This window comes from Bactrocera tryoni, unplaced genomic scaffold, assembly GCF_016617805.1.
Source record: "Bactrocera tryoni isolate S06 unplaced genomic scaffold, CSIRO_BtryS06_freeze2 scaffold_25, whole genome shotgun sequence".
NCBI classification, from domain to species: Eukaryota; Metazoa; Arthropoda; class Insecta; order Diptera; family Tephritidae; genus Bactrocera; species Bactrocera tryoni.
Window position 1 is genome coordinate 6,002,899 of NW_024395977.1, and position 7,628 is coordinate 6,010,526.

The following is a 7,628-nucleotide window of genomic DNA, read 5'->3' on the forward strand; positions in this document are numbered from 1 at the left end:
CATTTTAATGCTTTGACGGTCTTTGTCGTCAAAAGGAAACCTTTTTAATATCTGTTTTGCAGCCTCGATATAAAACTCCTTACACTTTAAGTAGCAATTTTTCAGCTGTTCTTCCTCCAGATTATCCTAATTCTCTCTTTCTTCTGATCAAATTTGGCACCATTCCACCAACGTATATATATTTGCATCGGTAAATGTTTCTGCTCACTCAAGAAGTCAAAGAAAGGTTTAATATTTTAGTTTCTTTTGCGTGTAAAATATTTTGTGCTTCATTTTTTTCTCGTTCAGTGAGATTCAAATATTCAGCTTGTACAAAGCATTCCAAGATCGTTGTGTATGCGGTCAGTATTTTGTCGTATAGTAAATATAATTTCGGAGTCTCGGATTGCATTTCTTTATTGAGATCGGTAAATATAGGTAATGCAAATTTCAAAAACTCCAGGTACAATTCAGTTGTCGGTTCGAGAGCCTTGGAGAGAATTGATTGCGCAGAAAGTAATCTATCTACATGAACTGCAGCTTGAAAATACAATTTTATAGCTGGTATTTGTTAAAGAAGCCTATTTACTGCCTCAATAAGCGACAACCATCTGGTTTGGCTAGGGTGGAGTAATTTGTGTGGTTTAGTATTTGTGAATGCTTGAAATGTTTTGAAATCTCCAATACGTTTTGGTGAATTCTGTACGTGATTATATACGTCTCTACAGAAATCTTCCACGCCCCTTGGCAATTTCTCACATGCGTATGATGCGCATAGGTTAAAAGAATGACAAATGCACTTCATAGTAAAAAGGTGAAGTATGTCATTTTTAAACAAAGTGACCGATGAATGTTTATCTCCAAACATAACGTTAGCGCCATCAGAACAAAGCCTATCATGTTTGATTTGTAAGGAATATTTTTTTCAACAAAATATTCTACAGAAATCTATCTTCAACGCTAAAATCTAATTTTTTATTGTATGTTTTATTGTAGATTTATCTCTGCTTTCGTCAACAAGTAATGCAAAGCAATTGTTCTGTAACATCTCTATTATATTTTCTTCAGCTGTCTGCCCAGTTACATTAATAATAATAGCTCTAGCTTTTGTGCGGCTTATAGATAATTGTTCGGCAATTTTCGAATCTGGACATACAGCGCAAATCAATTTATTCAAATGAGATGCTATGTTAAAAGACGGATTATGCTCGGCAATAAAAGCAAGCCATTTTACTTCACCGCTTTAGCTGCAATTTTTGTATCTTGTGAGTTGGAAGCTGAGGTAACGTTGATGCCAGTTTTTGTTGTTTTTGCAACTTCAAACTATTCTTCGCGTGTTTGGATGAATCTTTGTGTCGTAGCAGTTCGTGTATACCACGTTTTCTGTCGCAATTACACGCAGAACAAAAGAAATAAGTCTCACCTTTAGTGCTTTTCTTTAACCAGCCTTTGAACCTATCATCTTTTAACCACGAATTTACGAATTTCTGTTCATATTTCACATTTTTCTTCTTAGGAAGACTTTTTCCAGTCGATGAATCACTACTCATTTTATAAAAAACTTTGTAATTATTATTTTTTCAAAATAGACGCCGCAATTCAAAGAAACTGTTCAAGGTGTTGTGACTTGTGACTATAAAACAATACCTAAGCAATACAATAGGCGTGAAGGCTACACGGTCGGTGTAGCTGTTATTCATAAATAGGGATTTCCCGTGCATAAAAATATAAAGAAGATACTGCCATCTAGTGTCAATGCGTTTTATTGCGTAGTGGTTGTCAAAAAAATGTTTGCATAGTAGTGTATTAGGTGGCGCTGAAAATAGGAATGAAACAGAAAACATGAATCATCAATGTGAAAACAGCAAATCTACTGTTAAAACAGTAGGGTTGGTAACGCTGCGCACGTCTATCCTCGTCGACGGTCAACTAACGAATGTCACTGTTGACGAGTCATAACTTCGAAGTTGCTGATAATTTCGTCTATCTTGGAACCAGCATTAACACCAGCAACAATGTCAGCTTTGAAATCCAACGCAGAATATCTCTTGCCAACATGTGCTGCTTCGGACTAAGTAGACAATTGAGAAGTAAAGTCCTCTTTCGACGATCTAAAACTAAACTCCATAAGTCACTCATTAATCCCGTTCTGCTATATGTTGTAGAGACAAAGACGCTGACAACATCTGATGAGTCGACGTTGCGAGTTTTCGAGGAAGAAAATCGAATCGGCGAATGTCGCATTCGATGGAACGATGAGTTGTATGAGATATACGATGACATTGGTATAGTTCAGCGAATTAAAAAGGCAGCGGCTACCCTGGCTGGGTCATGTCTTCGAATGGACGAAAACACACCACTTCTGAAAGTATTCAACGCGAGTACACGTCGGAGGAAGCAGAGGAAGAGGAAGACCTTCTCTTCGTTGAAAGGACTAGGTGGACAAGGACCTGCCTTCACTTGGAATGTCCAATTGGTGCTACCTTCCGAAAAGAAAAAACGACCGGCTCTCTGCTGTTAACTCAGCAATAACCGCGTAAGCGATTTCTACGCCAGAAAGAAGAAAAAACAACCAATTTATATTAAATTTCTTTTTATATCTTCTTTATTAAATATAAATTTTTACCGAATTAATTCAAATTATATTAGTACTAATAATAATTATTAAAAAATAATAGATTTACCAAAATTTTTAATATAATCAGATCATTTAAAATATAAAACAAACATTTTTTTGCAAGAACACACACTTCTTTTCACATACTTACTTAACAGTTTATATTAGCTGTTTCTGATGTATTTCACAATATTGGTAAATCTCATAAAAAGAAAAAATAGATTCTTTCAATTCTACCTATCACCAATATTCTCATTCGTTAGTTGACTGTCGACGCGGATAAACGTGCGTGCGCATCGTTTGCGATATTCAAGTGTTTTTTTTGGGTGAATTTTTGCGAGTCTCTTTTGTGCGATCATTTGTGTACGCAGTTTTGCTTTTACCGTTATTACCTGGCGCGTGGTGTAGCTTGCGGTGAAATTGTTTTGTGCGATCGGGAATAGTGAGGGTCGGTGACCGCATGTGTTTTGTGAGGGTACATAGTTTTTGCAATTTTTGTGTACCAACTCGTCTCGTGAGTAGGTACTATTGTATATCTACGGACAACGTGGTCATCCACGTTGTTGTTATTAACGGAAGCTTCGCACGGTTCAGTGTAGCTCCGTGTTGTTGGCACTCTTGCTGACTGGACTACCTGCCAGTAGTTCTGTGCTGAGCATCTGGCGATTAGTTGGTTCGGTGTCAGAAGAGTCTGGACAGGATTGCCCAAAGGGTGCAAGTGTCTGTCCAGCGTTGGAGATTGCAACTCCTGTAAGGACCAACGGTCGTAACAGCGTTACCGTTTAAGCCCACGGTGCGATTCGGTACAGCGCCACATCGGTCGACTCCGGACCGTTACGGGACTTTGTCCGGCCGGCGGCCAATTAAGTGGACTTAATCCGACCACTGGTTGGGGTTGTGGGCTGTGCCACCGCGAGCACGCCATAATCGACCGCTTGGGTGGTCGCTGTTATTGAGCGGTCCGCCGTGGGGTTGCACTTTTCAGCGCGTTCAGACGCACGCACCTGAAAGCAGCTGCTCCAGAGTCTTTCTTTCCGTGAGCCTTCTATGCTGGCGTGGTACGCCAGCTGATCAACGTCCGGTGTGTTTAACGTGGGCACCTGCTGACGACAGCCTTACGCCACGGCGCTCAAAAGCACAGCGGATCAAATCAATGCGTTGATCAGCGCCCTGAGAATGCAAGGCATTTTCAGTACCAATTGGCAGTGTGGAATGGACACACTAACCACCATGGCAGGGTTCGAGGCCCATCTAAAACCGTTAGTTGCAATGCAACTCCACATTCAACTGACAAAGTGTCAGTTCTTTCCGCATTTGGTTTTTAACCATAACCACCACGATCCTTCCCGAGGGGCCAGTCCCGCATGAGCAGGTTCCTGCTCCCGTGAACCACCAGAATTAAGTCTCCGGTCAGACCTCGTAGCCGAAAGTACTACCAGTTGAGCTTCCATACGGCTCTGGACTGGTGGCCAGGGGTTGGACCCCATACACACATCACTTACACACACCAATCATATAGAAACTAACCCTAACTTCCAGCTAACCGCCTTCGCCGCGAGGCAACTTTTCCGCACTATTAGAAATCCCGAATCGAAAAAAGTACGGAATCGACCCACCCTAACGCAAACGCGCCAGGCAATAACGGTGCCAGCTAAATCGCGTAAACAAATTACCGCACAAAAGAGATTCGCAAAAAATCGCGAAAATGCACTTTTGAAAATATCGCAAAGATGCGCACGCACGTCCAGTGTTGCCAACCTAAAAATCTAAAAAACCACAACTCGCCTAAAAAAACAGTAGAAAGCGGTAGGTAAAGAAAAAAGGCAAATAACTTTGCTCATATAATTAAATAATAAACAACTTTCTTAGTTACTAGAACTCACATCAATTGATATATTTGTAATCACAGCAACATAAAACAAAATCAAAGTAAAATTATTTTTCAGTTTCATTTTCAATTGCCTCATCTTCAATATTTTCACAGTAATTTTATTTTTAAAATCATACATTTTTTGTTGAATTTCTTCCTGTGCTTTTCTGTGGCTTCGAATGAATAGCAATCAGTTATTTCCGGATTTAGTGTGTAATACTCCTTTAATAGTTGTAGTCGATATTCTACTGTGTAATTTGGTTTTCATAATATTTATAGCAGAAAATAACCTTTCCACTGGCTTTGGCTTCTGCTATGTGGTAGGCACAAAAGCTTCTTTACCAATTCACACAATGTAGTGAATGTTTGAGATTCGTCTCCATTTCTTAATTCTTGTACATGCTTCCAAAAGTCGATAATATTGTTTTGTTTTGGTCGAAAGAAAAATCGACATTTCTTAACATTCGCCATTCTTTATCCAGTTCCGTTATATTATTTGGACAAATCTTTGGGAAGAAATAATGTAAATCTGCAATGGAAGGGAATTTCTTTTTTATTTCAGAATCCAGAATTGCTTTAGGATTTAGCATCTTCAGACATTTTAATGCTTGACGGTCTTTTGTCGTCAAAAGGAAACCTTTTTAATATCTGTTTTTGCGGCCTCGATATAAAACTCCTTACACTTTAAAAGTAGCAATTTTTCAGCTGTTCTTCCTCTAGTTATCTAATTCTCTCTTTCTTCTGATCAAATTTGGCACCATTCCACCAGCGTATATATGTTGCATCGGTAAATGTTTCTGCTCACTCGAGAAGTCAAGGTTTAATATTTTAGTTTCTTTTTGCGTGTAAAATATTTTGTGCACTTAATTTTTTTCTCGTTCAGTGAGATTCAAATATTCAGCTTGTACAAAGCATTCCAAGATCGTTGTGTATGCGGTCAGTATTTTGTCGTATAGTAAATATAATTTCGGAGTACTCGGATTGCATTTCTTTATTGAGATCGGTAAATATAGGTAATGCAAATTTCCAAAAACTCAGGTACAATTCAGTTGTCGGTTCGAGAGCCTTGGAGAGAATTGATTGCGCAGAAAGTAATCTATCTACATGAACTGCAGCTTGAAAATACAATTTTATAGCTGGTATTTGTTAAAGAAGCCTATTTACTGCCTCAATAAGCGACAACCATCTGGTTTGGCTAGGGTGGAGTAATTTGTGTGGTTTAGTATTTGTGAATGCTTGAAATGTTTTGAAATCTCCAATACGTTTTGGTGAATTCTGTACGTGATTATATACGTCTCTACAGAAATCTTCCACGCCCCTTGGCAATTTCTCACGCTGCGTATGATGCGCATAGGTTAAGAATGACAAATGCACTTCATAGTAAAGGTGAAGTATGTCATTTTTAAACAAAGTGACCGATGAATGTTTATCTCCAAACATAACGTTAGGCGCCATCAGAACAAAACCTATCATGTTTGATTTGTAAGAGATATTTTTTTCAACAAAATATTCTACACAGAAATCTATCTTCAACGCTAAAATCTAATTTTTTTATTGTATGTTTTATTGTAAGATTTATCTCTGCTTTCGTCAACAAGTAATGCAAAAACAACATTGTTCTGTAACATCTCTCTATTATATTTTCTTCAATGTCTGCCCAGTTACATTAATAATAATAGCTCTAGCTTTTGTGCGGCTTATAGATAATTGTTCAGCGAATTTTCGGAATCTGGACATGCAGCGCAAATCAATTTATTCAAATGAGGATACTGTGTTAAAAGACGGATTGTATAGCTCGGCAATTAAGCAGGCCATTTTTACTTCACCCGCTTTAGCTGCAATTTTTGTATCTTGTGAGTTTTGGAAGCTGAGGCATTGAATCGCGTGTTTGGATGAATCTTTGTGTCGTTTTGTTAACGTTTTTGTCGCATTACACGCAGAACAAAAGAAGCCTAAGTCTCACCTTTAGTGCTTTTCTTTAACCAGCCTTTGAACCTATCATCTTTTAACCACGAATTTACGAATTTCTGTTCATATTTCACATTTTTCTTCTTAGGAAGACTTTTTCCAGTCGATGAATCACTACTCATTTTATCAAAAACTTTGTAATTATTATTTTTTCAAAATAGACGCCGCAATTCAAAGAAACTGTTCAAGGTGTTGTGACTTGTGACTATAAAACAATACCTAAGCAATACAATAGGCGTGAAGGCTACACGGTCGGTGTAGCTGTTATTCATAAATAGGGATTTCCCCGTGCATAAAAATATAAAGAAGATACTGCCATCTAGTGTCAATGCGTTTTATTGCGTAGTGGTTGTCAAAAAATGTTTGCATAGTAGTGTATTAGGTGGCGCTGAAAATAGGAATGAAACAGAAAACATGGTCATCAATGTGAAAACAGCAAATCTACTGTTAAAACAGTAGGGTTGGTAACGCTGCGCACGTCTATCCTCGTCGACAGTCAACTAACGAATGTCACTGTTGACAGTCATAACTTCGAAGTTGCTGATAATTTCGTCTATCTTGGAACCAGCATTAACACCAACAACAATGTCAGCTTTGAAATCCAACGCAGAATATCTCTTGCCAACATGTGCTGCTTCGGACTAAGTAGACAATTGAGAAGTAAAGTCCTCTTTCGACGATCTAAAACTAAACTCCATAAGTCACTCATTAATCCCGTTCTGCTATATGTTGTAGAGACAAAGACGCTGACAACATCTGATGAGTCGACGTTGCGAGTTTTCGAGAGAAATCGAATCGGCGAATGTCGCATTCGATGGAACGATGAGTTGTATGAGATATACGATGACATTGGTATAGTTCAGCGAATTAAAAGACAGCGGCTACCCTGGCTAGGTCATGTCTTCGAATGGACGAAAACACACCACTTCTGAAAGTATTCAACGCAGTACACGTCGGAGGAAGCAGAGGAAGAGGAAGACCTTCTCTTCGTTGAAAGGACTAGGTGGACAAGGACCTGCCTTCACTTGGAATGTCCAATTGGTGCTACCTTCCGAAAAGAAAAAACGACCGGCTCTCTGCTGTTAACTCAGCAATAACCGCGTAAGCGATTTCTACGCCAGAAAAGAAGAAAAAACAACCAATTTATATTAAATTTATTTTTATATCTTCTTTATTAATATAAATTTTTTACCG

At 38.5% G+C, this 7,628-nt stretch overlaps 2 pseudogenes; both read right to left on the reverse strand.

Moving 5' to 3' along the window:
- Positions 1-208: 208 nt before the first annotated feature.
- On the reverse strand, positions 209-1,529 carry LOC120780410 (annotated as a pseudogene).
- Positions 1,530-5,363: 3,834 nt separating this feature from the next.
- Positions 5,364-6,281, reverse strand: LOC120780411 (annotated as a pseudogene).
- Between the last annotated feature and the right edge of the window lie 1,347 nt (positions 6,282-7,628).